Source organism: Zea mays, chromosome 2 (assembly GCF_902167145.1).
Source record: "Zea mays cultivar B73 chromosome 2, Zm-B73-REFERENCE-NAM-5.0, whole genome shotgun sequence".
Classification (NCBI taxonomy): Eukaryota; Viridiplantae; Streptophyta; class Magnoliopsida; order Poales; family Poaceae; genus Zea; species Zea mays.
The window spans coordinates 236,372,660-236,399,208 of record NC_050097.1 but is presented as its reverse complement, the minus strand read 5'-3'; the positions used below and the strand labels follow the sequence as shown (position 1 = coordinate 236,399,208).

The 26,549-nt window shown below is 46.7% G+C and overlaps 1 protein-coding gene across 1 annotated transcript in view; it reads left to right on the top strand.

Moving 5' to 3' along the window:
• The window catches only part of LOC100273590 (Glutathione synthetase chloroplastic), a 69,117-nt gene that overhangs the window by 15,699 nt on the left and 26,869 nt on the right, over nucleotides 1-26,549 (top strand). The gene's annotated exons all lie outside the window — the stretch shown is intronic.

Sequence of the window (26,549 nt, the reverse complement as noted above, 5' to 3'; positions counted from 1 at the left end):
GGGTTGATTTATAACAAGCTCGGGGTTTATTTTGCAAAACGTACACGACGAAAGGGTACGGTGAGCTCTGGACCGCACAATTGAAGATGGACGGCTTGGATTAGATCTAAGCCACCCGAATTGGTACACGACCCCGCTCCCGTCCGATCAGATCGGGCGGTTCGAGTCTATCCCCCGCAAATCGTTATGCGCCCTAAATCACAGTCGTCCATCTAATCAGCCACGACTCGAATCAAATCTTCTAGCATCAGGTGGCTTCCTCACCATCGCGGTTATTGCTGAGTAGATCAACGGTCCATGCGCACTGCCCGAGCGATCCCCCTTTCCCCCTTTTCTGGAACTCGATCCGCAGCGGAGATCGGCCTCCGCGGCGGCGCCATGGCCGGAGCCCACGACCCAGCGCCATAGTTCCCCAATCTCCCTTCGACTAGTCGATTCATGACAAGTGAACGACGGCGAATCCTAAAGGAGGGTTTAATTCCGCCGAGAGGAACGAGTTCAACATCAACCACGTTGAGGCAAATTCGACGATGAAATTGAATCTCCGATGAGAAATTGGTTCAAACCCCGCCTCACAATTCCTAATCTCGTTGAACGTATTCCAATCCGTAGATGTATTAGAGGACTTGGGCCACTTACCCGAGGTGAAGGTGACCGCAGAGACGATCGTCCACGGCGAGTGCGGTCCATAGCCTTTACGGAGGCCGGGGAGGATTGTGCGACGACCTGGGGACGAATTCATTCCTCGCAGTCCGCCAAGGTGCCACCAATGACCCAGACCGGCTTGTGGAACAAGACCGACGACAAGTACCGTCGTTCATGTGTGGCGGCGAGCTTTCCCCCGCACTCCCTTTCCTCTCTTTCTCACTGTGGGTTCCACGGTCAAGCACTAGCGACTATGGCGGAGTCCTCGAGGCTTATAGGCTTGCGCATTCATGGAATTCAGCGAGTTGGTGCACCCTCCCACGAGCTGCGCGATTGCACGTGCTCCGCCACGATCCCGCCATAAGCGGTGTTCGTTGGAGAGGAAGGTGCCGCCAACTCAGGTCCACCCGTCAACCAAACGCGCGTGAGCTAAGCGGAGGAAAGCAGAGGCCCACACGTCAGTGAGGGGGTGAGGGCGGACACGAGGGAGAGACTGCCCGGTGGTCCCCCCATGTCGGCGCCTTCTACCGCCCAGGACCGCGTGGACACGAAGCCAAATGGGCCGAAAACAAGTTACCGGCCCAATTAGTGTTCCTTCACTTTTCTTTTTCTTTTTCTGATTTCTGTTTTATTTCCCCTTTTTTGTTATTTCTATTTTCAAATTCATAATTTGAATTCCCATTCAAACCCAAACTTCGTGGTAAATTTGTTTTCTCATTAAATATACAACTTAAACATGGCATGGTAAATTTTATTTATTTTATTTTATTATATTTATTTTGTGATAACTAGTGCTCTCCTTCTCAAATTTTAAAATTTCAATTTAAGTCTTGATTCCAATTTGAACATTAAGGTGTTTCTATAAAATTTTATTACTAACATATGCACACATAAATAAAATCCTCAGCATGATGCACATATTGTTTTAGGTGTCATTAGTTAATTAATGACTTTTGAAGTGTTGATTCACATGTTATAATAAACAGAGGAATAAACATGTATATAAATCAACTATGTTTTCATTTTACATTTTTGGGTATTACAGTTCATAATTGTTGATGGGCTGTGTGGGCACTGTGTTGGCTATAGGCTGGAACCCTTATATTCTCCTGTGATGTAGCAGACAGAGTATGCAAAAATACAGAAAGAACTCCACCTTCTTTTGTCCACGTCTCGACTCTCGCCGTGCACAGCGATCGACGGTAGCTCACGTCGTGGCAACATCGCGCCTCCGGCTAGCGGCATCACAATGCATAGCTTCAAAAATTGTAATGTAACTTATTTTTGGAAGGGAAATAGGGTTAACCTTTTTCCTACAATTAATTTTGGTGGTTGAATGACCAACACAAATATATGGACTAACTAGTTTGCTCTAGAATACATGTTCTACATGTGCATAAGGTTCAACACAAACCAATAAATATTCAAGTTAGGGACCCAATTCAAAAGGAGCAAAAAAAGGACTTGAGTGTGTTGTGGTCTGGCGCACCGGACTGTCTGGTGTGCCACCGGACAGTGTCCGGTGTGCCAGGACAGTACAGGGTCTAACCAGCTACTCTCGGGAAAGTGCGGCCGGGCTCCGCTATAATTCACCAGACTGTCCGGTGTGCCACCGTACTGTCCGGTGTGCCAGCGGGCAACAGTTATCCAGCGCGCAACGATCGACTCTGACAGGAGCTACAGTGAGCAACAGTGCCACGCAGAAGTCAGAGCAGTGAAGTTAGAGGGGCACCGGACTATCCGGTGTGGCACCGGACTGTCCGGTGTGGCACCGGACTGTCCGGTGTGGCACCAGACTGTCCAATGCTGCAAGAGGACAAAGCTCCAATGGTCGCCCGAGCTCCAAACCCTAACGATTGGGTGACGTGGCGTCACACCGGATAGCCTACAGTGCCTGCCCGGTGGCGCACCGGACTGTCCGGTGCGCCCATCGCCAGGAGCCTCCCCAACGGCTACTTTGGTGGTTGAGGGCTATAAATACCCCCAACCACCACAACTCCAAGCATCCAAGTTTTCTGAACATCACATTCAATACAAGAGCTCTAGAATTCACTCCAAGACACAATACAAAAGATCAAATCCTATCTGAGTCCCAAATTCACTTAGTGGCTTGTGAGAGAGAGATTTTTGTGTTCATTTGAGTTCTTGTCACTTGGATTGGCTTTCTTCTTTTCCCATTCTTATTCTCAAGAGCTTTGTAAGCGAGGCAAGAGACACCAAGTGTGTGGTGGTCCTTGTGGGGTCTTAGTGACCCGTGAGATTAAGGAAGAAGGCTCACTCGGTCTAAGTGACCGTTTGAGAGAGGGAAAGGGTTGGAATAGACCCGGTCTTTGTGACCTCCTCAACGGGGACTAGGTTCTTTGGAACCGAACCTCGGTAAAACAAATCACCGTGTTCATCCACTTGATTTTCAATTGATTTGTTTTCCCCCTCTCTCCCGGACTTGTTATTTGTTCTAACGCTAACCTCGGCTTGTAGTGTGTGATTAAAGTTGTAAATTTCAGATTACGCCTATTCACCCCCTCTAGGCGACTTTCAATTGGTATCAGAGCTTGGTGCTTCATTAGAGTCTAACAACTCGAAGTGATGTCAGGAGAACACGCCAAGAGGGAGATCGTGACCGGCGACAAGCCCGCAAGCTCATGGAGAACCCTTTCGAGGGAGTCTGGCAACAAGCACAAGGAGGAATCATCTTCCTCCATCAAGTCGCATCTGAGAGGTGACAAGAAGAAGATGAAGAAAGTGGTCTACTACGAGACCGACTCTTTGTCACCCTCCACATCATCAAGCTCTGACTCGTCCGTCGCTTCTAAGTGCCATGAGCGCAAGAAGTATAGTAAGATGCCCCTATGTTATCCTCGCATTTCTAAACGCGTTCCATTACTTTTCGTTCCTTTAGGCAAACCACCATATTTTGCTGGTGAAGATTATTGTATGTGGAGTGATAAAATGAGGCATCACCTAACCTCACTCCACGAAAACATATGGGACATAGTTGAATTTGGAGCGCATGTACCATAGGTGGGGGACAAAGATTATGACTCGGACGAAGTTGCCCAAATTAGGCACTTTAACTCCCAAGCCACGTCTATACTCCTCGCCTCCTTGTGTCGAGAGGAGTATAACAAGGTGCAAGGGTTAAAGAGCGCCAAAGAAATTTGGGACGTGCTCAAGACCACACACGAAGGAGATGAGGTGACCAAAATCACCAAACGCGAGACAATCGAGGGCGAAATCGGTCGATTTGTCCTCAACAAAGGAGAAGAGCCGCAAGCAATGTACAACCAGCTAAAGACCATGGTCAATCAAGTGCGCAACCTCAGGAGCACCAAATGGGATGACCATGAGATGGTCAAGGTTATTCTTAGATCCCTCGTATTTCGTAATCCTACTCAAGTTCAATTAATACGTGGGGATCTTAGATATAAACTAATGTCTCCTGAGGAAGTGATTGGGAAGTTTGTGAGCTTTGAACTAATGACCAAAGACTCCAAACACATCATCAACTTGGAGCAAGGCGACACCTCCACACCCGAGGTGCAACCCGTCGCATTCAAAGCGACGGAAGAAGAGAAGAGGGAGTCTACACCAAGTAGGCTTCCAAACGACGCCTCCAAACTCGACAACGAGGAGATGGCGCTCATCATCAAGAGCTTCCACCAAATCCTCAAGCAAAGGAGGGGGAGGGACTACAAACCCCGCTCCAAGAGGTTGTGCTACAAATGTGGTAAACCCGGTCATTTTATTGCAAAATGTCCAATGTGAAGTGAAAGTGATAGGGACGATGATAAGAAGGGGAAGAAGAAAGAAAAGATGAGGTACTACAAGAAGAAGGGTGGTGATGCTCACATATGTCGGGAATGGGACTCCGACGAGAGCTCCACCGACTCCTCCTCCGACGAGGACACCGCCAATATCGCCGTCAACAAAGGCCTCCTCTTCCCCAACGTCGGCCACAAATGTTTCATGGCTAAGGACGGCAAGAAAAAGAAGGTACACTCTAGATCCACCCCCAAATATACAACATCTAGTGATGAGGGTAGCTCTAGTGAAAATGAAGATGATTTACTTAACTCTTTTTGCCAACCTTAGCTTGGAAAAAAGGAAAAATTAAATGAATTGATAGAATCTATTCATGAGAAGGATGAACTCTTGGATAGCCAAGAGGACTTCCTTATTAAAGAAAACAAAAAACATGTTAAATTGAAAAATGCTTATGCTTAGGAAGTAGAAAAATGTGAAAATTTATCTAAGGAGCTTAGCATTTGTCATGATTCAATTTCTAGCCTTAGAATTGAAAATGCTAGCTTAGCTTCTAAGGTCAAAGATTTAAATGTTTGTAATGATTCTATCTCCTGTCTTAGAGATGAAAATGCTATTTTAAATGCTAAGATAGAAAAATTAAATGCTTGCAAACTGTCACACCCGGTTTTTAGAAGGCAAAGCGAATGCGAACCATGTACGTGACAGGATCAGTTATTCACGTACACAGCAGTTACATAACATGGACATCATCACACAATGCTCAAAATAGTATTAATAAGGGAAATAGTAATCGATTACATCATACGTCTGAGACGTCCATATAGTCCTTACAATAAATCAAAGTGCGGAAAAGAAACGTAGATAATCGCGGCCTTCACAGGCAGCCGACTGGGGGTTGCCGCTAACCCACATCTAGAACTCGTCGTAGTCTTGGAACTCCTAGAAGTCTCCTTCCACGGCTTCATCTTCGCCTGAGCAGTGGTTGCAATGCTGACAACCTGGGGATGGGGGGGGGTTGGTGTGTAGAGCAAGGGTGAGTACACATCAACATACTCAGCAAGTATCCTGTTTGGCTGTAGTGGACTAGCTTTATGTGGGGGATAAGTCAAGCAGTTGCTTTTAGTTGGTCAGATTATTACTTACTAGTAGAAAGCCAAGTTTTAGCATTAACCCAAGTTATTAACCCAAACGTACTCCTTTCCAAACGGAAAGAGTACCACTTACCAGCACCATAAGCATAATCATAACCATCCTCATCATCATCTGTAAACCAACCATCTCTGATCAAGTTTCACTAATCACTGGAGCTCCCTTGGCCGCTCATAACCGCGAGCACGGCTGATATATCAGTTTTCAAACACTCTGCAGAGGTTGTGCACTTTACCCACAAGTCGTGATTCCCATTCTGCCCGGAGATCATGACTCTCCATTGATCACTACCAAGGTGACCCAGCAGGGCATCACTACGTAGCCTTTACAAAGATTCCCCGGGGCTGTAGCCACCCGTTAGGTTTCCTAAATGCACCGCACTCCTCCCCAAGGGGCGAACCCAAACTTGGCAGAGCGAGCCGCATACACCGAGCCCCATTGACGGCACGACAGCTAAGTGATCTACACCCCGGATCCTCTAATTATTCAGCTAAGGGCATCCCATTCCACCCTCATGGTTGCACTGTTTTCCCGGGCGGTCATCCATAGAACAGGTCCTTACGGAGAGGCACTCGAGAAACCGCTCGAGCCCCCTTGATGACCACAAGTACAACATCATAATAAGAGAAGGGAAAACAGTGTATCATAGATAATCTCATCATGTTCATTGATTAGAGTTTGAGCAATAGCATAAAGCTAAACAATAATAATCCAACCCAAATAGGTGAACAAGGACATGGATCACAAAAGCTAGTCAATCCTTAGGCATAAATGTGTAAAGCGGGAGGTGAATTAAATAATGAATAGGACAGAGATAGGTCAAGGGACACTTGCCTCCACCAACCGACTGCTGCTCAGGGGCTTCTCCTGCGAGTTCCTCGGGCTCTTCAACCGGATCGTTCTCTATGCAAGCGCAAACATACATACATCCACACATTTAATACAAAAGAACAGTACACCATACAATAGAATGCAATAAGTAAACAGACGTTCCACACGGGCTCGCGAGTACGGTTAAGAGAGAAAGAGGAAAAGACAGTCGAGAAACGATCACGTTACATGATTATAAATTAACCACTCGCTTAATGGAAGGAAATTTAATGTAGATACTATGTTTAGCGTAAAGTAAAGTCATGTTTCATGTCTAATTATTATGAGCAGGTGGAGATAAATAAAAAGGATGGTCGCGCGGCGAGACGCGCGACAAAGCTCTCTAAAACAAATTAAGAAGTTAACGACTCGTCGCGCGACCGAGCACGCAACGAGACACTTCGCCTTAGTTAAGAGGAGACGTTAAGCGTCGCGCGACGAAGCGCACGACGGCATACGTCGACTAAACTGAGTCCAAAGTGGAACGTCGCGTGAATACACACGCGGCGTTACACCTTAAACAACCTGAAACAAAAATGGATCGTCGCGCGACGAAGCGCACGACGCAACACAAGATAGAATCTGAATTTAGACAAATCCGTCGCGCGGCGAAGCGCGCGACGCAACACGCTAATTAACAAATAATCACCGCGAGCGCGGGCGAGCGAAGATACGGTCGGGCGAGGCCGGGACGGGGGAACGGGCGGCCGAGCCGGGGCCGGGGCGGTTGAACCGGCCAGGGGCGGCCGAGCGGGGGGCGGGGGCGCGCGGGCGAGCGGGGAGAGGGAGGGCGCGCGCGGGGGGGAGAAGAGGAGGGAGAGGGAGAGAGAGAGAGGAGAAGGGGAGGGGAGCTCACCTCGGGGTCCAAAATCCGGTGATCGCCGTCTCCAAATCCTAGGGCACCACGGGGAGAGAGAGGTGGAAGAAGGAGAGGAGAGGTTGTTTGCGCGGGAGATCCAAATGAGAGAGGGAGGAGAGGAGGGGGGCGCATGGGGGGGGGTTGGGCGCCAGGGGCGCGCAAGCCGGGGCGGGCCGGGCCGGCTGGGCTGGCCTAGGTTGGGACGTGCCACTTCGCGGATCGAAAACCCACGACGTGCACGACCACTAAACGGAAATTAAATCGCGAACCGAAATCCGGAACGGAACGAGATGAACTTTCAACATCAGACAAAGAAATGTGCTTCGGCATGATGCAACACCCATGGCACTTAGGTTTTGGTTTATACATGACACGGACACCTGCCGCTATACTGGTTTGAAATTGGGAAGAAGGAGTAAACGGGGAAAGAGAAAAGAGAGTAACGCCCGAATTTGGTGAGAGAAAAGAAGAAAAAATTCTACCCCCAAATTCAGGGCGTTACAAACCTATCCCCCTTAAAAGAATCTCGCCCTCGAGATTCAGGGTTGGCTAGCAAAGAGCTCAGGGTATTTAGCCATCAGATCATCTTCACGCTCCCAGGTTGCTTCCTCCTCAGAGTGATGATTCCATCTGACTTTGCACATTCTGATGGTCTTCCTTCGGGTGACTCTGTCTGCAACCTCAAGGATTTGCACTCGCTTCTCAACGTAGGTCAAGTCCTCTTGGACTTCAAGACCTTCCACTGGCAACTGCTCTTCTGGCACACGCAAGCACTTCTTCAACTGAGACACATGAAAGACATCATGCACAGCAGACAAATTCTCTGGCAAACTGAGCTGATAGGCCACTTCTCCACGTCTTGCAAGAATCTGATACAGACCAATGTAGCGGGGTGCTAGCTTGCCTTTCACTCCGAATCTTCTGACTCCTCTGATCGGTGACACTTTCAGATAGACAAAGTCTCCGACTTCGAAACTCAGCTCTCTTCTTCTTGTGTCTGCATAGCTTCGCTGCCTCGATTGCGCTATCTTCAGATTTTCTCGGACCATCTTGATGTTCTCTTCGGCTTCAAGCAAAATGTCTGGCCCAAACACTTGCTTTTCTCCAGGCTGATCCCATTGCAACGGAGTTCTGCAACTCCTTCCATAAAGCGCCTGAAATGGTGACATCTTCAAACTGGCCTGGTAACTGTTGTTATAGGAAAACTTTGCATAAGGCAATCTCTTATCCCATCCGGACTGATCTTGCAACGCACAGGCTCTCAACATATCTTCAAGAATTTGATTGGTTCTTTCGGTCTGACCATCTGTCTGCGGATGATAAGCTGAACTGAAATTCAGATGCGTGCCCAAAGCTTCATGCAACTGCTGCCAGAAATGAGAGGTGAACTGCGTTCCTCTATCTGATACTATCTTCTTTGGCACACCATGAAGACAAACGATCCGAGACATATACAACTCTGCCAATACTGCACTGTTGTAGTTGGTCTTGACAGGTATGAAGTGGGCTGACTTGGTCAAGTGGTCCACCACTACCCAAATGGAATCGTAGCCGGCTCGAGTGCGAGGCAATCCGACTATGAAATCCATACCAATTTCATCCCATTTCCACTTAGGGATCTGCAACGGTTGCAACAATCCAGCAGGTCTCTGGTGCTCTGCCTTAATTCTTCGGCAACTATCGCACATAGCCACATGCTCTGCGATTTCCCTCTTCATTCCGTACCACCAGAATTTCTTCTTCAGATCCTGATACATCTTCTCACTGCCAGGGTGAATCGAATAGGCTGTCTCATGAGCTTCCTTGAGAATCAACTCCCGAATAGACTGGACATTGGGAACACATAAGCGGTCTTTGAACCATATCACGCCTTCTGCATCTTCTCGAAAATCTTTGCCTTTGCCTTCTAGAATCAGTCGCCGGATCTCACTGATCTTCTCATCATTCTTCTGCGCTTCTTTGATTTCGCGCTCCAAGGTAGGTTCCAATTCAACTGTGACTCCTCGCGAATTGTTCAGAAATCCGAGACTCAACCTGTCAAACTCTTTGGCCAACTCATAAGGCATCGGACGAGCGACCATCAGATTGACTTGACCCTTTCTGCTCAAAGCATCTGCCACTACGTTTGCTTTGCCTGGATGGTAATGGATCTCCAACTCATAGTCTTTGATCAACTCTAACCATCTTCGTTGCCTCATGTTCAACTCTGACTGAGTGAATATGTACTTCAGACACTTGTGGTATGTGTAAACATCGCATTTCTGTCCATACAGATAGTGCCTCCATGTCTTCAGTGCGTGAACCACTGCTGCCTACTCTAGATCATGGATTGGGTAATTCTTCTCATGAACCTTCAGCTGTCGGGACGAGTAAGCCACAACTCTTCCCTCTTGCATCAACACGCATCCCAAACCTGTGTAACAAGCATCACAATACACCGAGAAGGGCTTGTGCACATCAGGCAAGACTAGGACGGGCGCTGTAGTCAACTTCTCTTTCAGCGCTTCAAAGGCCTCTTGACATTTCTGGGTCCACTTGAACTCAACTTTGTTGCCTAGCAACGCTGTCATTGGTTTCGCAACCTTCGAAAACCCTTCAATGAATCGCCGATAATATCCGGCCATTCCAATGAAGCTCTTGATTCCTCTAGCATCTGTTGGCGCTTTCTAGTTCAAAATGTCTGCCACTTTCTTCGGATCCACAGCCAATCCTTCTTTGTTGATTATGTGACCCAAGAACAGGACTTCATTGATCCAGAACTCACACTTGCTCAACTTTGCATACAACTGGTGCTCTCGCAATCTCTGCAATACCATCCTCAAATGATCTGCATGTTCTTCTTCGCTTTGAGAATAAACCAGAATGTCATCAATGAAGACCACCACAAACTTATCAAGGTAATCCATGAACACACTGTTCATCAAGTTCATGAAGAACGCTGGCGCATTGGTCAAACCAAAAGACATCACTGTGAACTCATACAAACCATACTTGGAAATGAATGCCGTCTTCGGAATGTCCGAAGGTCGGATCCTGAGCTGATGATAACCTGACCTCAGATCAATCTTGGAGAACACACTGGCTCCTCTCAACTGGTCGAACAGATCTTCAATTCTGGGCAAGGGATACTTGTTCTTGATCGTGACCTCATTCAAAGCTCGATAATCGATACACATCCTTTTGGTGCCATCTTTCTTCTCCACAAATAGGACAGGGGCGGCCCAAGGCGAGGTGCTTGGCCGAATGTAACCTTTCTCTGACAGCTCATCAATTTGCTTCTTAAGTTCAACCAACTCTGGTCCGGATATTCTGTAAGCTCTCTTAAAGATGGGGGCAGTTCCGGGAAGAAGCTCTATGGCAAACTCAACTTTCCGCTCTGGTGGCATACCCGGTAAGTCCTTTGGAAACACATCTAGGAACTCGGACAGAACCTTGATCCTCTCAATCGGGTCTGCTTCACTGCTGTCCACAGCTATCTGATAACAACTTCCTTTCTTTGGCTCAGGCGGGACTAACTCGGTCACCACTTCCTCTCCTAGTAGGGACACCAACTTGATGGTCCTTTTATCACAACTGATAACTGCCTGATACTTATCTAGCCAATTCATCCCTAGGATGACATCTATTCCCTGAGTACCCATTACTATAAGGTTGGCGGGAAACGCTATCCCCCTTATTTCCACACTTATATTCAAACAAATGCTATCGGCTCGAATTCTACCACCGGCTGAGTCAATTTGAATGGGGGTTGACATGGTAGTAATTGGAAGATTATGTGCTTCTACCCATGATGCAGGAATGAAGGAATGTGTTGCTCCAGTATCAAATAACACTTCTGTAATATGGGAGTCGACTGGGAACATACCTACTATCATGCCGGGGGTCTCCTGAACTGCTTCAGCCTCCAAGTGGTTCAGCCTTCCATGATTATAGCGCGGCTGAGAGTGGTTGCCTGCTCCAGGCTGAGGCACATTCTGCTTTGCTGGGGCACTGGGGCCTGACTGCTGCTGGGCTGCCTTCTTCGGACATTGCATCACCCAGTGGCCTTGCTCTCCACAGTGGAAACATGCCCTGTTTCCAAACTGAGCTGGTGCTGCCTGACTGTTCTGCTGGGTTGCTGGGGCAGGAAGACGAGGTGCTTGCTGATTCTGCCTCTGAAACTGACCTCCTGACTGATTGCTCTGACGGTTCTGGTACTGGTGCTGAGGATACTGCCTTTGGAACTGTTGATGCTGCTGAGGTGGACGCTGGTTCTGCCTGAACTGCTGAGGTTGATTGCCTGAGAAACGAGGACGATTGCTGCTTCCAGGCTGGGGTCCACTGATCTTGCGCTTACGATCTTCCATCTCTTTACGCTTCCTCTCTGTCATGATTGCTCTGTCAATCAGGTGCTGGAATGTCGGGAAGGTGTGATTCATCAGTTGGTACTGCAGAGGGTCAACCAAGCCTCTCAGGAAACGGTACTGTCGCTTGGCGTCGGTGTTGACATCTTCAGGAGCATAGCGAGACAACTGCAGAAACCTGTCTCAGTACTCACTGACAGACGATGGCCCTTGCTTGAGGGCCAGGAACTCCTCCTTCTTCACTGTCATCAGACCTGCAGGAACATGGTACTGACGAAAGCTTCCTCTGAACTCTTCCCAGGTGATGGCGTCAGGGTGGGCATGGGTGGCGAGGTAAGACTCCCACCATGATTGGGCTGCTCCTCTCAACAGACGGGGACCATACAGGACTTTCTCCCTGTCATCGCACTGAGCGGTATGCAACTCCCGCTCCACAGTGCGCAGCCAGTCTTCAGCATCCATGGGGTCAGAAGAATGAGCGAACGTTGGTGGATGACCTCTCATGAATTCAGCACGCTTGTCTCTAGGCATCTGAGGCATCTGAGGCTGAGGTGGGGCCTACTGCTGTTGCTGCTGCTGCTGCTGAATGGCGGCCAAAGTCTGACCGATGGCTTGAACCGCCTGAGTCTGCATCAGAAACATCTGCTCGATCGACATCGGGGGCGGGGGCGGCAGGTGCTGCTGCTGGGGCACCTCCTCCTGTTGAGCGGCTCGCTCCTGCTGAGCACGCCTTCCTCCTCTGCGCCTGTTCTCTGACATCTGCAGAATGCAACCACACATCATAACTGATCTGGCAAATCTTGCAGCATAAGAAAAGAGTATAGAATCCTTCAACAGCACTGAACAGATGAGCATCTTCACTGATCTCCAACACAGACCACACAGCTTCTCAGATAAAGAGGAAAGTGGAATGAGAAGGTTTCCCAACTATATAACTAACTCCTTTAACATAATAGGTAAACCAAAATGCAGGGGATACCCACACTGGTGACAGTCATTACAAAGATCCAAATCAAACATAGTTCATCATGACAAACATAAATGCACAGGATATAGCAAACTACCCTGTCTAACTAAGACTAACTAAGACCGAGACCAACGCTAAGACTGAAGCTTCTATGTATATATATTTCATATTAATTACAAGATCCAACTCTGACGATCTATGGTTCTAGAGTTATCTTGGTCTTGCAGTCGGGATTGCCATAAGACTGGTGTCCATGCTGAGGTGAGCGGTACGGGTGCTGAGTCCCGACGGGAGCGGGGGAACCACCATCCAGGTGACGACGTTCCGCGCGCTCAGCCCACAGCAGGGCGATCTCAGCACGAGCCCTACTCAGCTCATCTAATGCATGGTCCAGCTCCGTGTTTAGCACGGCGGTTAGGTTGACTGTGCTGCTCAACCTAGGATTGCCCTCACCGACAGGTGAGACAATCACGCCTCCTGTGCTGCCAGATGGACGGCGGGGGTAATACTTCAGGTCAAGACCGTCAGCTGCCCCACCGAAAACCGAGCAGTAGTGCGAAAGCGCACGCCGTGCAGCATCTTGCATGGCTGCCTCAGCTGAGTCCCGCTCAGAGATAGAATAGTGCTCTGAGCAGGCCTCTGCACCCTGGAGACTGTTCTCCGGACAGCGCACCAAGCAGGTTGCCTCCCAGCGGTCCGGGTAGACCCCGCGACTGTGCTGGTAGACCACACAGCGATACTCGATGGACCAAGTATGCCGGTTAAATACCCGACGTAGCAGGGTGTCGAGCGCATCGTGGAAGTGACACCCGCGAGCAGCGTCGCGAGTGATGGGTCGAGCAACCCATCCTTCCGGCTCAAGGTTAGCAGAGAAGTCGGTGTCGTGGCTCGAGCTGTCGTCGCCACCTCCGTCGTCTGGGTCTCCTCCAGCAGCTACTCCAGAAGCTGGGGCGCCCATTGGTGGTGCAGGGGGCACCTCCAGAGGAAGCACAGGGGAGCAGCTCCTCACAGACTCTATCTCCTGTTGGAGCGAGAAAGAAGAGCCCTGCTGCTCCTGTCGTCGACGTTCCTGCTCCTCATGCAGGCGGTGGTGCAGTCTCTCCAAGTGGCTGGACTGTCCGGCCACGGGACGGCGAAGCGGACGCTCAGCAAGGCGGGAGGGTAAGAAGGGGATGACTGACTTTCGTGCAGTGTGTCTAAGTCGAGCCATCTATAAAAGACATCGCAAGCAAAAGGGTGAGAACAGAATCAATATGACCAGCAAGTAATAGACCATAAATAAATGAAGGATTAGGATAAAACATGATTTTCAGCAAGGTATAATATATAGTAGAACATAGGTTTGGTAGGTATGACCAACTTTTCAAGGGATATCAAAGTCAAGGCAGAGACAGAGGTCTATAGTCCTTAGAACGACCATTCTACTCTAGGTTAGCGGTCCTACAGTCAGCACGGGCTTCGATACCACTTATGTCACACCCGGTTTTTAGAAGGCAAACCGAATGCGAACCATGTACGTGCCAGGATCAGTTATTCACGTACACAGCAGTTACATAACATGGACATCATCACACAGTGCTCAAAATAGTATTAATAAGGGAAATAGTAGTCGATTACATCATACGTCTGAGACGTCCATATAGTCCTTACAATAAATCAAAGTGCGGAAAAGAAACGTAGATAACCGTGGCCTTCACAGGCAGCCGACTGGGGGTTGCCGCTAACCCACACCTAGAACTCGTCGTAGTCTTGGAACTCCTGGAAGTCTCCTTCCACGGCTTCATCTTCGCCTGAGCAGTGGTTGCAATGCTGACAACCTGGGGATGGGGGGGTTTGGTGTGTAGAGCAAGGGTGAGTACACATCAACATACTCAGCAAGTATCCTGTTTGGCTGTAGTGGACTAGCTTTATGTGGGGGATAAGTCAAGCAGTTGCTTTTAGTTGGTCAGATTATTACTTACTAGTAGAAAGCCAAGTTTTAGCATTAACCCAAGTTATTAACCCAAACGTACTCCTTTCCAAACGGAAAGAGTACCACTTACAAGCACCATAAGCATAATCATAACCATCCTCATCATCATCTGTAAACCAACCATCTCTGATCAAGTTTCACTAATCACTGGAGCTCCCTTGGCCGCTCATAACCGCGAGCACGGCTGATATATCAGTTTTCAAACACTCTGCAGAGGTTGTGCACTTTACCCACAAGCCGTGATTCCCATTCTGCCCGGAGATCATGACTCTCCATTGATCACTACCAAGGTGACCCAGCAGGGCATCACTACGTAGCCTTTACAAAGATTCCCCGGGGCTGTAGCCACCCGTTAGGTTTCCTAAATGCACCGCACTCCTCCCCAAGGGGCGAACCCAAACTTGGCAGAGCGAGCCGCATACACCGAGCCCCATTGACGGCACGACGGCTAAGTGATCTACACCCCGGATCCTCTAATTATTCAGCTAAGGGCATCCCATTCCACCCTCATGGTTGCACTGTTTTCCCGGGCGGTCATCCATAGAACAGGTCCTTACGGAGAGGCACTCGAGAAACCGCTCGAGCCCCCTTGATGACCACAAGTACAACATCATAATAAGAGAAGGGAAAACAGCGTATCATAGATAATCTCATCATGTTCATTGATTAGAGTTTGAGCAATAGCATAAAGCTAAACAATAATAATCCAACCCAAATAGGTGAACAAGGACATGGATCACAAAAGCTAGTCAATCCTTAGGCATAAATGTGTAAAGAGGGAGGTGAATTAAATAATGAATAGGACAGAGATAGGTCAAGGGACACTTGCCTCCACCAACCGACTGCTGCTCAGGGGCTTCTCCTGCGAGTTCCTCGGGCTCTTCAACCGGATCGTTCTCTATGCGAGCGCAAACATACATACATCCACACATTTAATACAAAAGAACAGTACACCATACAATAGAATGCAATAAGTAAACAGACGTTCCACACGGGCTCGCGAGTACGGTTAAGAGAGAAAGAGGAAAAGACAGTCGAGAAACGATCACGTTACATGATTATAAATTAACCACTCGCTTAATGGAAGGAAATTTAATGTAGATACTATGTTTAGCGTAAAGTAAAGTCATGTTTCATGTCTAATTATTATAAGCAGGTGGAGATAAATAAAAAGGATGGTCGCGCGGCGAGACGCGCGACAAAGCTCTCTAAAACAAATTAAGAAGTTAACGACTCGTCGCGCGACCGAGCACGCAATGAGACACTTCGCCTTAGTTAAGAGGAGACGTTAAGCGTCGCGCGACGAAGCGCACGACGGCATACGTCGACTAAACTGAGTCCAAAGTGGAACGTCGCATGAATACACACGCGGCGTTACACCTTAAACAACCTGAAACAAAAATGGATCGTCGCGCGACGAAGCGCACGACGCAACACAAGATAGAATCTGAATTTAGACAAATCCGTCGCGCGGCGAAGCGCGCGACGCAACACGCTAATTAACAAATAATCACCGCGAGCGCGGGCGAGCGAAGATACGGTCGGGCGAGGCCGGGACGGGGGAACGGGCGGCCGAGCCGGGGCCGGGGCGGTTGAACCGGCCAGGGGGGCGGTTGAACCGGCCAGGGGCGGCCGAGCGGGGGGCGGGGGCGCGCGGGCGAGCGGGGAGAGGGAGGGCGCGCGCGGGGGGGGGGGGGGGGGAGAAGAGGAGGGAGAGGTTGAGAGAGAGGAGAAGGGGAGGGGAGCTCACCTCGGGGTCCAAAATCCGGTGATCGTCGTCTCCAAATCCTAGGGCACCACGGGGAGAGAGAGGTGGAAGAAGGAGAGGAGAGGTTGTTTGCGCGGGAGATCCAAATGAGAGAGGGAGGAGAGGAGGGGGCGCATGGGGGGGTTGGCCTAGGTTGGGCCGAGCCACTTCGCGGATCGAAAACCCACGACGTGCACGACCACTAAACGGAAATTAAATCGCGAACCGAAATCCGGAACGGAACGAGACGAACTTTCAACATCAGACAAAGAAATGTGCTTCGGCATGATGCAACACCCATGGCACTTAGGTTTTGGTTTATACATGACACGGACACCTGCCGCTATACTGGTTTGGAATTGGGAAGAAGGAGTAAACGGGGAAAGAGAAAAGAGAGTAACGCCCGAATTTGGTGAGAGAAAAGAAGAAAAAATTCTACCCCCAAATTCAGGGTGTTACACAAACCCTCTACATCTACTGTCGAGCATGTTTCCATTTGCACTAGATGTAGAGATATTAATGTTGAAGCTATTGACGATCACATTAACATGATTAAACAACAAAATGATCACATAGCTAATTTGACTGCTAAAATTAATGAGCATGAACTTGAAAATGAAAAGTTTAAATTTGCTAGAAGCATGCTCTATAATAGGAGACGCCCTAGCATTAAGGATGGCATTGGTTTCCAATAGGGAAGCAATGTCAAGCTTAATGCCCCTAAAAGATTGTCTAATTTTGTGAAAGGCAAAGCTCCCATGGTTCAGGATAGTGAGGGTTACATTTTATATCCTGCAAACTATCCCAAACATAAGATTAGGAGAATTCATGCTAGAAAACCTCACATTGTTTCTCATCATGCATATATGTATAAAATGAGGCTTCTAGCTCTAGGTAATCAACTCATGAAAAATTGCCTAAAAATAAAAATCCTACTACATCAAATGAGCACAACATTTCATTTAAGACTTTTAATGCTTCCTATGTGCTTACTAACAAATCAGGCAAAATAGTTGCCAAATATGTTGGGGGCAAACACAAGAGTCCAAAGACCTGTGTTTGGGTACCCAAGGTGCTTGTTTCTAATGTGAAAGGACCCAAGACCGTTTGGGTACCTAAGAACAAGGCCTATATTTGTTTTGTAGGTTTATGCATCCGGTGGTTCAAGTTGGATAATCGATAGCGGGTGCACAAACCACATGACAGGGGAGAAAATGATGTTCTCCTCCTATGAGAAAAATGAAGATCCCCAACGAGCTATCACATTCGGGGATGGAAATCAAGGTTTGGTCAAAGGACTTGGTAAAATTGCAATATCACCTGACCATTCTATTTCCAATGTTTTTCTTGTAGACTCTTTAGATTACAATTTGCTTTCTGTTTCTCAATTATGTAAAATGGGCTACAACTGTCTTTTTACTGATATAGGTGTTACTGTCTTTAGAAGAAGTGATGATTCAATAGCTTTTAAGGGAGTGCTAGAGGGTTAGCTATACTTAGTTGATTTTAATCAAGTTGAACTAGACACTTGCTTAATTGCTAAGACTAACATGGGTTGGCTCTGGCATCGCCGACTAGCCCATGTCGAGATGAAGAATCTTCACAAACTTCTAAAGGGAGAGCACATTTTAGGACTAACCAATGTTCATTTTGAGAAAGACAGGGTTTGTAGCGCATGTCAAGCAGGAAAGCAGGTTGGTGCTCATCATCCACACAAGAACATCATGACGACTGACAGGTCGCTCGAGCTACTCCACATGGATCTATTCGGCCTGATAGCTTACATAAGCATCGGCGGGAGTAAGTATTGTCTTATTATTGTGGATGATTATTCTCGCTTTACTTGGGTATTCTTTTTGCAGGAAAAATCTCAAACCCAAGAGACCTTAAAAGGATTCTTAAGATAGGCTCAAAACAAGTTTGGATTAAGGATAAAAAAGATAAGAAGCGACAATGGGACGGAGTTCAAAAATTCTCAAATCGAAGGCTTTCTTCAGGATGAGGGCATCAAGCATGAGTTCTCTTCTCCCTACACACCTCAACAAAATGGTGTAGTAGAGAGGAAGAATAGAACTCTATTGGACATGGCAAGGACCATGCTTGATGAGTACAAGACACCGACCGGTTTTGGGCCGAGGCGATTAACACCGCCTACTATTCCATCAATCGGCTCTACCTTCACTGAATCCTCAAGAAGACATCATATGAACTCCTCACCGGTAAAAAGCCCAATGTTTCATATTTTAGAGTCTTTGGAAGCAAATGTTTTATTCTTATTAAAAGAGGTAGAAAATCTAAATTTACTCCTAAGGCTGTAGAAGGCTTTTTACTTGGTTATGACTCAAATACAAGGGCATATAGAGTCTTCAACAAATCCACTAGATTAGTTGAGGTTTCTTCTGACATTGTGTTTGATGAGACTAACGGCTCCCAAGTGGAGCAAGTTGATCTTGATGAGCTAGATGATGAAGAGGCTCCATGCATCGCGCTAAGGAACATGTCCATTGGGGATGTGTGTCCTAAGGAATCCGAAGAGCCTCCACAAGCACAAGATCAACTGTCATCTTCCAACCAAGCATCTCCATCAACCCAAGATAAGGATCAGGCTCAAGATGATGAAGGTAATGATCAAGAGATTGAGCCACCTCAAGAGGAGGACAATGATCAAGGGGGAGATGAAGATAATGAAGACAAGGAAGATGATCAAGAAATACAGGGTCAAAGACCACCATACCAAAGAGTCCACCAAGCAATTCAAAGAGATCACCCCGTCAACTCCATCCTCGGTGACATTCATAAGGGGGTAACCACTAGATATCGAGTAGCACATTTCTGTGAGCATTACTCTTTTGTTTCCTCTATTGAGCCATACAGGGTAGAGGATGCACTAAGAGATCCGGATTGGGTGCTGCCTATGTAAGAGGAACTCAACAACTTCACGAGGAATGAGGTATGGCATTTAGTTCCACGTCCTAATCAAAATGTTGTAGGTACCAAATGGGTATTCCGCAACAAGCAAGTTGAGCATGGTGTGGTGACAAGAAACAAAGCCCGATTTGTGGCCAAGGGTTATTCACAAGTCGAAGGTTTGGACTTTGATGAAACTTAAGCACCCGTAGCTAGGCTTAAGTCAATTCGTATATTACTTGCCTATGCTACTTACCATGGCTTTAAGCTCTATCAAATGGACGTGAAAAGTGCCTTCCTCAATGGATCAATCAAGGAAGAGGTCTACGTTGAGCAACCTCCCGGCTTTGAAGATAGTGAGTACCCTAACCATGTGTACAAACTCTCAAAGGCGCTTTATGGGCTCAAACAAGCCCTAAGAGCATGGTATGAATGCCTGCGAGATTTTCTTATCACTAATGGCTTCAAAGTCAGAAAAGCCGATCCTACTCTCTTTACTAAAACTGTTGCAAAAGATTTGTTTGTATGCCAAATTTATGTTGGCGATATTATATTTGGGTCTACTAACTGAAAGGGAAATAGGGTTAACCTTTTCCCAGTATTAATTTTGGTGGTTTAAATGCCTAACATAAATATTGGACTAACTAGTTTGCTCTAGATTATATATTCTACAGGTGCATAAAGTTTCAACACAAACCAATAAAAGAACAAAGTTAGTGTTCAAAATCAAAGGAGCAAAGGAACTAAGGGTGCCCTGATCTGGCGCACCGGACAATGTCCGGTGCACCAGGACCGTACAACTCCAAACTCACCACCCTTAGGTTTTTCTGGGCGTGCTCCGCTATAATTCACTGGACCGTCCGGTGTGCCACCGGACTGTCCGGTGCACCAGCGGAGCAACGGCTACTTCGCGCAATGGTCGCCTGCAAAAGTTGAATTCCAGATGAACAGTGCGCGGCAGAGCAGAGCAGTCGCCAGAGGCGCACCGAAGAATGAACAGTATATGTTCGATGCGGCACCGGACTGTCTGGTGCCACTAGAAGACAAAGCCTCCAACGGTCGTCTGCGCCCGAACCCTAACGGTTGGGTGACGTGGCTGGCGCACCGGACTGTCCGGTGCGCCCATCGGCAGCAGCCCCTCCCCAACGGTTGTTTGGTGGTTGAGGGCTATAAATACCCCTCAACCACCTCCACTCCAACCATCCAAGCATTCACCACACTTCATTCAATACAAGAGCAAAGTGCAACACTCCAAGACACAAATCAAAGCCACCGATCCAATCAAAGTCTCCAATTCAATTCTAGTGCTTTAGGACTTGAGAGAGGATCGTTCTTGTGTTTCTTTGTTGCTTGGTTGGCTTTCTTCTTTCTCTCATTCTTATTCTCAAAGCCTTGTAAGCGAAGCAAGAGACACCAATCGTGTGGTCGTCCTTGAGGGGTCTAAGTGACCCGAGAAATCAAGGAAGAAAGCTCATTCGGTCTAAGTGACCGTTTGGGAGAGGGAAAGGGTTGAAAGAGACCCGGTCTTTGTGACCACCTCAACGGGGACTAGGTTCTTTAGAACCGAACCTCGGTAAAACAAATCACCGTGTCCATTCTTTTTATTTTTTGGTTGATTTGTTTTCCCCTCTCTCCCGGACTTGATATTTGTTCTAACGCTAACCCCAGCTTGTAGTGTGTTTAAAGTTGTAAATTTCAGTTTCCGCCTATCCACCCCCCTCTAGGCGACTTTCAATTGGTATCAGAGCCCGGTACTTCATTTAGAGTCTAACCACTCGAAGTGATGTCGGGAGGATCCGCCAAGAGGGAGATGGAAACCGGCGAGAAGGCCACAAGCCACCGGAAGGCTCCATCAAGGGAGTCCGACGCCAAAGGAAGGGAGGAATCACCTCCCCGCTTCAAGTCGCATCGGAGTGGCGACAAGAAGAAAAAGATGAAGAAAGTGGTCTACTACGAGACCGACTCTTCGTCGCCCTCCGGCTCCGATGCGGCGTCCGTCACTTCTAGGCGCCATGAGTGCAAGAAGTTTAGTAAGATCCCCCTATGATATCCCCGCATTTCTAAACGCGCTCCTTTACTTTCCATTCCATTAGGCAAACCACTGTATTTTGATGGTGAAGATTATTGTATGTGGAGTGATAAAATGAGGCATCACCTAACCTCACTCCACGCAAGCATATGTGACATTGTTGAGTTTGGAGCGCATGTACCCACGGTGGGAGACAAGGGCTACGACTCGGACGAGGTCGCCCAAATCTGGCACTTTAAGGTGGTAAGGGTTAAAAAGCGCCAAGGAGATTTGGGATGTCCTAAAGACCGCACACGAAGGAGATGAGGTGACCAAGATCACCAAGCGGGAGACGATCGAGGGGGAGCTCGGTCGATTCGTCCTCAACCAAGGAGAGGAGCCACAGGCGACGTACAACCGGCTCAAAACCTTGGTCAACCAAGTGCGCAACCTCGGGAGTACAAAAAGGGATGACCATGAAATGGTCAAGGTTATTCTTAGATCCCTCGTATTTCGTAATCCTACTCAAGTTCAATTAATACGTGGTGATCCTAGATATAAGATAATGTCTCTCGAGGAGGTAATTGGGAAGTTTGTGAGCTTTGAACTAATGATCAAAGGCTCCAAACAAATTGTCAACTTTGAGCAAGGCGGCACCTCCACACCCGAGGTGCGACCCGTCGCATTCAAAGCGACGGAAGAGAAGAAAGAGGAGTATACATCAAGTAGGCTTCCCATCGACGCCTCCAAGCTCGACAACGAGGAAATGGCGCTCATCATCAAGAGCTTCTGCCAAATCCTCAAGCAAAGGAGGGGGAAGGACTACAAACCCCGCTCCAAGAGGGTGTGCTACAAATGTGGTAAGCCCGGTCATTTTATCGCTAAATTCCCTATGTCTAGTGATAGTGACAGGGACAACGACAAGAGGGGGAAGAAGAAGGAGAAGCAAAGATACTACAAGAAGAAGGGCGGTGATGCCCACGTATGTTGGGAATGGGACTCCGACGAGAGCTCCACCGACTCCTCCTCCGACGAGGACGCCGCTAACATCGCTGTCAACAAGGGCCTCCTCTTCCCCAACGTCGGCCACAAGTGCCTCATGGCAAAGGACGACAAAAAGAAAAAGGTACAATCTAAAACCACCCCAAGTATACTACATCTAGTGATGAGAGTAGTTCTAGTGATGATGAAGATGATATACTTACCCTTTTGCCAACCTTAACATGCACCAAAAGGGAAAATTAAATGAATTGATAGGTGCCATCCATGAGAAGGATGAACTCTTGGATAGCCAAGAGGAATTCCTTATTAAGGAAAATAAAAAGCATATTAAAGTGAAGAATGTGTATGCTCAGGAAGTAGAGAAAAATGAAAACTTGACTAAGGAGCTAGGCATTTGCCATGATTCAATTACCAATCTTAGAAATAAAAATGCTAGTTTAATTGTTAAGATTTATAAATTGAATGAATCAATTTCTAGCCTTAGGATCAAAAATGATAGTTTAATTTCCAAGGCTAAGGATTTAAATGTTTGCAATGATTCTATTTCCCGGCTTAGAGATGAGAATGCAATCTTAAATGCTAAGATAGAAGAAATAAAATCTTGCAAATCCTCTACATCTACTGTTGATCATGTTACTATTTGTACGAGATGTAGAGATGTTAATGTTAATGCTATTCATGATCACCTTGCTTTAATTAAACAACAAAATGGTCATATAGCTCAATTAACTACTAAAATCAATGAACATGAAATTGAAAATGAAAAATTTAAATTTGCTAGAAGCATGCTCTATAGTGGGAGACCCCCTGGCATCAAGGATGGCATTGGTTTCCAACAGGGAAGCAATGTCAAACTTAATGCCCCTAAGAAATTGTCTAACTTTGTTAAGGGCAAAGCTCCCATGGTTCAGGATAATGAGGAATATATTTTATATCATGCTAATTACCCTGAACACAAAATTAGGAGAATTCATGCTAAGAAATCTCATTTTGTTGCTCACCATGCTTTTATGTATAAGAATGAGGCTTCTAGCTCTAGGCATTCTTCTCATGTTAAAATGCCTAAAAAGAAAACCCCTACTGCATCAAATGATCACAATATTTCATTTAAGACTTTTGATGCATCATATGTTTTAACTAACAAATCAGGCAAAGTAGTTGCCAAATATGTTGGGGGCAAACACAAGGGCTCTAAGACTTGTGTTTGGTTACCCAAGGTGCTTGTTTCTAACGTGAAAGGACCTAAGACTGATTGGGTACCTAAGAACAAGGCTTAAAACTATTTTTCAGGTTTATGCATCCCGGGGCTCATGTTGGATAATTGATAGCGGATGCACAAACCACATGAGAGGGGAGAAAAGAATGTTCTTCCTCCTATGAGAAAAACGAAGATCCCTAACGAGCTATCACATTCGGGGATGGAAATCAAGGTTTGGTCAAAGGACTTTGTAAAATTGCTATATCACCTGACCATTCTATTTCCAATATTTTTCTTGTAGATTCTTTAGATTATAACTTGCTTTCAGTTTCTCAATTATGCAAAATGGGTTACAACTGTCTTTTTACGGATATAGGTGTTACTGTCTTTAGAAGAAGTGATGATTCAATAGCATTTAAGGAAGTATTAGAGGGTCAGCTATACTTAGTTCATTTTAACAAAGCTAAACTCGATACTTGCTTAATTGCTAAGACTAATATGGGTTGGCTCTGGCATCGCCGACTAGCCCATGTTGGAATGAAGAATCTTCACAAGCTTCTAAAGGGAGAACACATTTTGGGACTAACAAATGTTCATTTTGAGAAAGACAGGGTTTGTAGCGCATGTCAGGCAGGAAAGCAAGTTGGCTCCCACCATCCACACAAAAACATAATGACAACAGACAGACCACTGGAGTTACTCCACATGGATCTATTCGGCCCGATAGCTTATATAAGCATCGGCGGGAGTAAGTACTATCTAGTAATTGTGGATGATTATTCTCGCTTCACTTGGATACTCTTTTTGCAGGAAAAATCACAAACCCAAGAGACTTTAAAGGGATTCTTGAGATGGGCTCAAAATGAGTTCGGATTGAGAATCAAAAAGATTAGAAGTGATAATGGAACGGAGTTCAAGAACTCTCAAATCGAAGGCTTTCTTGAGGACGAGGGCATCAAGCATGAGTTCTCTTGTAGTGGAGAGGAAGAATAGAACTCTACTAGACATGGCAAGGACCATGCTTGATGAGTACAAGACTCCGGACCGGTTTTGGGCTAAGGCGATTAACACCGCCTGCTACTCCATCAACAGGTTATATCTTCACCGAATCCTCAAGAAGACATCATATGAACTCCTCACTGGTAAAAAGCCCAATGTTTCATATTTTAGAGTCTTTGGTAGCAAATGTTTTATTCTTATTAAAAGAGGTAGAAAATCTAAATTTACTCTGAAGGCTGTAGAAGGCTTTTTACTTGGTTATGACTCAAACACAAGGGCATATATAGAGTCTTCAACAAATCCACTGGATTAGTTGAAGTTTCTTGTGACATTGTGTTTGATGAGACTAATGGCTCCCAAGTGGAGCAAGTTGATCTTGATGAATTAGATGATGAAGAGGCTCCGTGCATCGCGCTAAGGAACATGTCCATTGGGGATGTGTGTCCTAAGGAATCCGAAGAGCCCACACAAGCACAAGATCAACCGTCATCTTCCATGCAAGCATCTCCACCAACTCAAGATGAGGAACAGGCTCAAGACAATGAAGATCAGGAGGATGAGCCACCTCAAGAGGAGGACAATGATCAAGGGGGGAGATGAAGACAAGGAAGATGAGCAGGAGATACAGGGTCAACGACCGCCACACCCAAGAGTCCACCAAGGGATTTAAAGAGATCACCCCGTGAACTCAATTCTCGGTGACATTCATAAGGGGTAACTACTCGATCTCGAGTTGCTCATTTTTGTGAACAATACTCTTTTGTGTCCTCTATTGAGCCATACAGGGTGGAGGATGCATTAAAAGATTTGGATTGGGTGTTAGCAATGCAAGAGGAGCTCAACAAATTCACGAGGAATGAGGTATGGCATTTAGTTCCACGTCCTAATCAAAATGTTGTAGGTACCAAATGGGTATTCCGCAACAAGCAAGATGAGCATGGTGTGGTGACAAGGAACAAAGCCCGACTTGTGGCCAAGGGTTATTCACAAGTCGTAGGTTTGGATTTCGGTAAAACCTATGCACCCGTAGCTAGGCTTGAGTCAATTCGTATATTACTTGCCTATGCTACTTACCATGGCTTCAAGCTTTATCAAATGGATGTGAAAAGTGCCTTCCTCAATGGACCAATCAAGGAAGAGGTCTATGTTGAGCAACCTCCCAGCTTTGAAGATAGTGAGTACCCTAACCATGTTTATAAACTCTCAAAGGCGCTTTATGGGCTCAAGCAAGCCCCGAGAGCATGGTATGAATGCCTTCGAGATTTTCTTATCACTAATGGCTTCAAAGTCGGAAAAGCCGATCCTACACTCTTTACTAAAACTATTGCAAAAGATTTGTTTGTATGCCAAATTTATGTTGATGATATCATATTTGGGTCTACTAACAAATCTACTTGTGAAGAGTTTAGTAGGATCATGATACAGAAATTCGAGATGTCTATGATGGGGGAGTTGAAGTATTTCCTAGGATTTCAAGTCAAGCAACTCCAAGATGGCACCTTCATCAGCCAAACAAAATACATACAAGACATACTTACCAAGTTTGGAATGAAGGATGCCAAGCCCATCAAGACACCCATGGGAACAAATGGGCATCTCGACCTCGACACGAGAGGTAAATCCGTAGATCAAAATGTATATCGGTCGATGATAGGATCTTTACTCTATTTGTGTGCATCTCGACCAGATATTATGCTTTCTGTATGCATGTGTGCAAGGTTCCAAGCCGATCCTAAGGAAGTTCACCTTAGGGTCGTAAAAAGAATCATGAGATATTTAGTTTACACTCCTAAGTTTGTACTTTGGTACCCCAAGGGATCCACTTTTGATTTAATAGGATATTCAAATGCTGATTGGGCGGGTTGTAAAATTGATAGGAAGAGCACATCAGGGACTTGTCAGTTTCTGCGAAGATCCCTGGTGTCTTGGGCTTCAAAGAAACAAAACTCCATAGCTCTTTCTACCGCCGAAGCCGAGTCTATTGTCGCAGGCCATTGTTGTGCGCAATTACTTTAGATGAGGCAAACCCTCAGGGACTATGGCTACAAATTGAGCAAAGTCCCTCTCCTATGTGACAATGAGAGTGCAATTCGCATGGCGGATAATCCCGTTGAACAC